Source organism: Lutjanus erythropterus, chromosome 8, assembly GCF_056507025.1.
Source record: "Lutjanus erythropterus isolate fLutEry1 chromosome 8, fLutEry1.hap2, whole genome shotgun sequence".
In the NCBI taxonomy this organism is placed as follows: Eukaryota; Metazoa; Chordata; class Actinopteri; order Lutjaniformes; family Lutjanidae; genus Lutjanus; species Lutjanus erythropterus.
Window position 1 is genome coordinate 35,040,361 of NC_139324.1, and position 6,341 is coordinate 35,046,701.

The following is a 6,341-nucleotide window of genomic DNA, read 5'->3' on the forward strand; positions in this document are numbered from 1 at the left end:
CACTTTTTTTCTGGAGACATCTCCAGCTGGTCCTCATCTGTTTTGTAAATGGATGGTTCATTAATTGTGAACACTTTCAGAATGGAGTTGGTTGATTGTTGCACTCCAAACCTTCCCTGGTTCCTGATTTTCCAGTGAAAATCTGCTGATTTCTCGGTTGAAATAATGCAAACTGACTGTGTTTGTCAAAACCAGCAATATGAAGATTTCACCTCAGCCTCTCAGAAACTTCTGTGGGCATTTGTGACGACTTTGTGACTTTATGGCTCATTAGGAGATTCATTCATAAGACAAAAATCAATAGGCTCGTTGCTGATCTGATGACCAAAGTATCTCACCTCTCCCATCTTTATATTGAAAAGATATTTGTTTAAAAAGAAGCGTATCATCCCTTTAAGCCTCCATTGGATTATCTTAAAACGCTGAGTCTCAAAGGGCTAATTCTACATATCGGTAAAAATTTGGGGGTCAAACGTTTTTCACAGGACAAAGATGAAACAGTGCCTGATGAAGTTAATGAAGTTGCCCCACAAATCTGACAAAATACATGTTAAAAATATTATAAGACATTAGTGGAATCAATTCATCTTTTCTCTAAACTCAGCATTAACTTAAATATATGTTTTATTTATTCAAGTTAATTAAACCTAAAACTTGGTATTTATTCTCAGAACATTTCAGAACTTATTAACATGAATTCCTCTAACTTGAAGTGTTTTGACTTGAAATGATGAGTTGAATGAATTTACTGTAGAGACTTCAATCAACTCATTAAGTTTCTAAGGAAACAAAATCAGCATATTGGCAGACATCCCTTCATGCACTGTTTGTTAAATCTCTCCTGAGACCCTCCTTTTTTTTTTAAATAGTTTGAAGAAGACATGATGAAAATTTGCTGCGCGCCTCTAATACACTTTAAGATTGTTTTCACAATAATGAAAACACGGTGAACCATGATGAAGGTTAGTGCTGAATTAAGTCTCTGCGCCCTTACAATTAAAACTGAATAAATTCACTGGGAGCAGATTCACATATTGTGTTTGTGCCAATGTTGGAACAAAGCAGCTCCAACAGGAGCAGCTGCAGCTCCAGGTTCTTTGTTTGAAATGAAAAAGTGACTCTGCAAACTGAGAGAATGTAAAAGAAAATCACATTCGTTTTTCTTGTTTGTCAGAGTGACTTAACAGCTGTTTGCTCAGCTTAATATCTTGAACATATTTTCTTAAGTGCAACTGAATTAATCAGGTTTATTTGAATAGAAAAGTTAATTTGTTTTTAATTGCTACAAAAAAAAACTTATGCTAACTTTTTCAAGGTAAAGCAGTTAGTTTAGTGCATAAAAAGCTAAAGCTAAAATGTCGCAGTTGTGATTAAACGAAATATACTTGTTGGGATATGTTAGTATTCATTATGTTGTTACTGTCATATAAACAGTCATCAGTTCTGGTTCAGGCAGAATGAAGACGTGTAAAAAGTGTCTGTGGATCCTGTCAGTATGTGGCCTTCACTGAACCGCCCTGCCCCAGCTGCTGCATCAGAAACATTAAGTGCTCGCTCAGATGCACTCAGCTGCTCCTGCCACATTCCTTCGCTTGATTTTAAAAAGTATGGAATATCCCGAACATTACCTGACAAAAACAGACCTCAATCATTTCTCGCTTAATTCCCTCACACTCACAGAACAGGCAGGATTTAATGGTATTTTGATTTGAATATTTTATCTTGAAAAATTTTTTAATGACTTGTGGCCACAGCAGGGTGTTACGATCATTTCACTACAGTCTGTGATCATTCTGTGACTTTCCTTAACAGCTTTACTGGTTATAGCAATTTTTAACAACATGCTAGCTAGCTAACCTTAACAAATGCTCAGGGGTGGAAATAACTCATTACAAATACTCATTTTTTGGGTACTGGTACTTTTAGATTTGAGTCTGTGCTTTTACTTGTACTAAAGGATGCATTACAAGCTGTAATCTGCTTAGTTATTTTTAAAATCATAGAGTACTGAGTACAATTGGAATGAATATCTAAACCTTTTATCTGCGTTTTAGTAGCCAGTCAGGTGATCTGATCACAACTCAATGAAAACAATGACATACAAATGAAAAACAAAATAATACACTGCAAAGAAGCACACATTTGCAGTAAGGATGTTAATGATTAATCATTAATTGATTAATTGCCATTAAGAATTTAACCAATTAAAAATGTGTTTGACAGAAGGAAAAGTGAGGTTTTGCTTAAAGTGGGGGAAAAAACCAAACAAAAAAATCACAAAAATATTGAAAATGGGGACATAAAACATGTTTTATGTGTATCAAATTATTAATGATTGATCGATTGTTAGCCTTTTTCAACTGTTGGTTAAGGAAAACACAACCCTAGTTTGGAGAGGTGACAGCGACATAAACAGTTAAAAGTAACGAATACTCTTGAGGAGTTTTTGAAAGGAATAATTTGTACTTTTCTATTTTATTTCCATTTCTAACAGCAGAACTTCTGCTTGTAATTGAGTAACTAATTGTGTGGGTAATATTTAAGTTAATTTCACTCACTAGGTTGGGTCAATTAACAGCACAGCACTCTGGGTTAAATGGTAGAACCCAGCTCTTGGACCAAACCAACCCAGGACTTTTTGAGTGCAGATTCACTTTTTTCAAGAGGACAGTTTTACCTTGAGAAAATAGTAAGTCATGATGTTTTTTTTTTTTTTTTCCGCTGTGTTGCTCAGTGATGAAAAGTTGCCGTGATATTTTCAGACACTGTGTGTGAGTCTCGTCTTCACGAGGACAGTCAAGGTCATTCTCAACACCTGCCTTTGGTCCACTGCACCAGATGATTGTCAGCTGAGTCCAACATTGTCGATTTGGCCTTTTGATTCACACAAACACACACACACACACACACACACACACACACACACACACACACACACACACACACACACACGCGCACACACACACACACACACACACAGTTCGAGTGAGAGATTATTGGCTGGTGGCTTTAACAGACTGAATCCAGGCTTCCCAAACACAGACCTGTTTATGTGTGTGACCCAGCTTGAAACGATATGATTGGTCATGGGCCCACCAACGTGTGCAGAATGACAGTACAGTGGGGGTGTGTGAATTGAAACACACACACACACACACACACACACACACACACACACACACACACACACACACTGGATGACAGTCTGTGTCGAATACAGATGGAAGGAGCTCCAGCTTTCATTGGCAGGCTAATTGCTTTCCTTAGCTCTATGCTATAGCGACAACAGCTTACAATACTTTTCTAATAACAGCAGAACATTAATGCAGGATAGAGCCTGATTATCTTTTAGTAAATAACAGGAAGCTTTAAACTCCTGGCGATTGTAGCGTATTTTGTAATCTGACTGTATTATTACAGTTGTCTTCTATAATCATCATCTTTGCATTATGAAAAATGAATTTAAAAATAGGCTAAAAACAGCGTTGCTCTCCTCTCGCTTGCGGATTAAAAGGCTAATATGTGAGGTCATTTCTGCCAGAAGTGGTTCAGACTTATTGAAAATAACTGTTCTGGACTAAATAGTTGCGCGGCTAATAGTAATCTCGCTTTGATTTCCTGTTTGGATTCTCAGGCGCTGCAATATCTGAATATTTTGGGAGAGATTTACATTAACTGAGCTCCTTAAGTACATATTTAAGAATGTCAGTGTACTGTATGTCACATAATGCTCCAGTAGTCTTGATAGTCTTTATCAAATGTCTGACTGCAGCACAGTCCTTCACTGCTATAATGAAGAAGTTTGTTTTTTTCACACTGTTACAGTGGACTATTATTTTATAATACAATGGCAGTGAACTGATTTTCTTTATTGTATTGTTTTTTAAATAATATTTTATTCAATTTCCTGAACCAGATTCACAACAGTTATACTCTCATTCTGTGACACTGAAAATGATCCCATTTAACTGTGAAGTAACCAAACTGTGTTACTATAAATGAGGATGTATTTTCATTGTATTTTCAAGGTTGGCTTATTGACGTCAGTAACATCTCACTACAATATTACTCTCATATTTGTTCATGATTTCTTTAGTGTAAAAACACCTTGACAGAAAAAAAATGTTTTAATTACACCTTTGTAACCTGTGCCCCACAGTATAAATGTCATTGGGAATTTAAATGTGAAATAGTGTATTTAATATTCATATAACTCTTGTACTTTCATATGAAATATTAAAAATGTATTCCACATTTTAAAGAATTATAAATGTAGCTCGTGTTCAGCTATTGGCCGGCTTCATCCTGAATTGTTTAAATCAGTTCAATTTGTTAAAACTACTTTGCATTTTATTGCAGTAAAACCGATTTTTTTTTTTAAAGTTCAGACTGTTCATGAACAAATGTGCAAACATGTGGATGAAGTGCAGTGTCACTCATGTTTACATGCACAAAATATATATATTTTTTGCCCTTATTTTGAAAAAGACGATATTCCTACTAAGCTGTTTACATGGCTAATGGAAAAACATATTCCACGAATATTCCTATTAACATGCAGTAAGTGTGTTTCCCCTTCTGACCAGACATGTGGGCTTTTCTTTGGGCCTGCATCTCTACCCAATCCCTGCAAACTGTTGACTAGTTGGCTTGTTTACAGCTGAAAGTCAAGAGTCCTGCAGTAAAAACCCAGAGGGAGACACACATTCAGAATTGCCTGCGTGGACCTGCATGTCCAATGAATGCTCCTAATCTGAAGAATATTGTCATGTCCCACATGTCCCAATTGGTACATGCCACATTCGAAATAAGGGCTAACTAGGAGCTTCCAAACGGAATACGCTGTTTATGTGACCCGCAGCAAATTCAGAATATTGTCATATTCAGGATAATGGTGGGTATCTGTGGCTCAGCAAAATCAGAGCTCTTAAAGAGGCCTGCAAAACCTGCAGATGGAGCTTCTGATAAACCAGTTTGTGCTGCGTGGAGAGACATTCAGATTCAAAATACCTTCATTAGACTAACTTCAACTATGTGCACATAAACTTTAAAATACTAATCCTTTATAATGATAATGATTTGATTATATTAAGCTACTACAAGTAGTTTTTAATGAAACAGTCTCCATGGCTCAGAGGTTCTCAATTTTTCCTCAGCAAATGACCCTTTACAAATGAAAAAAAAACAACCTTCATTCATTCCTCTTGGAATAAGAATAATTAAGAATAATTTGATACAGCCTATTGTTTTACACTAATGCTAAGATATGTGAAAGAACAACACAAGAGAAATGTGTTAGACAGATATTGGACATATATCAAAAATATTTGCATGTCAAGACAGACAGACAGACAGACACACACACACACACACACACATCGAGGAAATGTGTTTCACTCTTAGTGCACAAATAAAATAAAATCTGGATTCTGATTTTAACATAATTCATGAACTAAACTATGAACCTTTCTTTTAAAAATACAGTCATTTCCAAAGACTGGGTCGGGACCCACAGGTGGGTCACAGATGATTTTACTTGGGTCCCAAAATAAATAAAAGACTGTGGAAGAAATTCTGCTAATTTAAAATTTATATCTGCAGCACACTTTTTTTTAATAAAACATTTAAAATGTGTATATTTTTTTTTTACTGATGAGGACAAAAATGATGAATTCCATCTAAATGCACTTATTTTGTCTCATTTATGGAGAAGGTTAAAATGTCCTGTGTTGTTTTCCTGATAAGAGGAATATAAAGCAATGAGATGTCCTGTTAACTAACTTTCTAATGTTTTAACATGTGAGTATGCTTTCAATAACATGTCAAGATAATAAACGCCAGTAAAAATGTTCATGAACTTTCATTTATGCACAAATGAACTCACATAATTTATTGATACGGCCTGTTGTGAACTGGGTTGCGGCGGTTTGTGTTTTTTAAAAAAAGGGTTTGGGAAACAAGCAAATGAAACCATCAGTGAGGAGATTTTTATTCTTAACACATTTCACCAAGTTGGATTATCCTTGAAATCAGTTGAAATGAGATCATACTTACATACTGGATGGATGGGAAAATCTGTGCGATTGAATTTTCTTACATATCTCTGCTGTATATTTTAAGTAAATCTCATTTGTAGATGAGACATACACTTTATGAATATTAACATTTGACCGTCTGGCAGCAGTTCTTTTAAACAAAATGCTGGCCATCACAAATCTATGATTCTTCTTGGCTGCTCTCATCAAACCCATCCATGCAGACCTCCAATTAATCAATTTTGTCAGGCGAAAAAGGTCAAGTTTGCATATTTGCTATGCGTAAGCAGCCATACTTATGCTGTT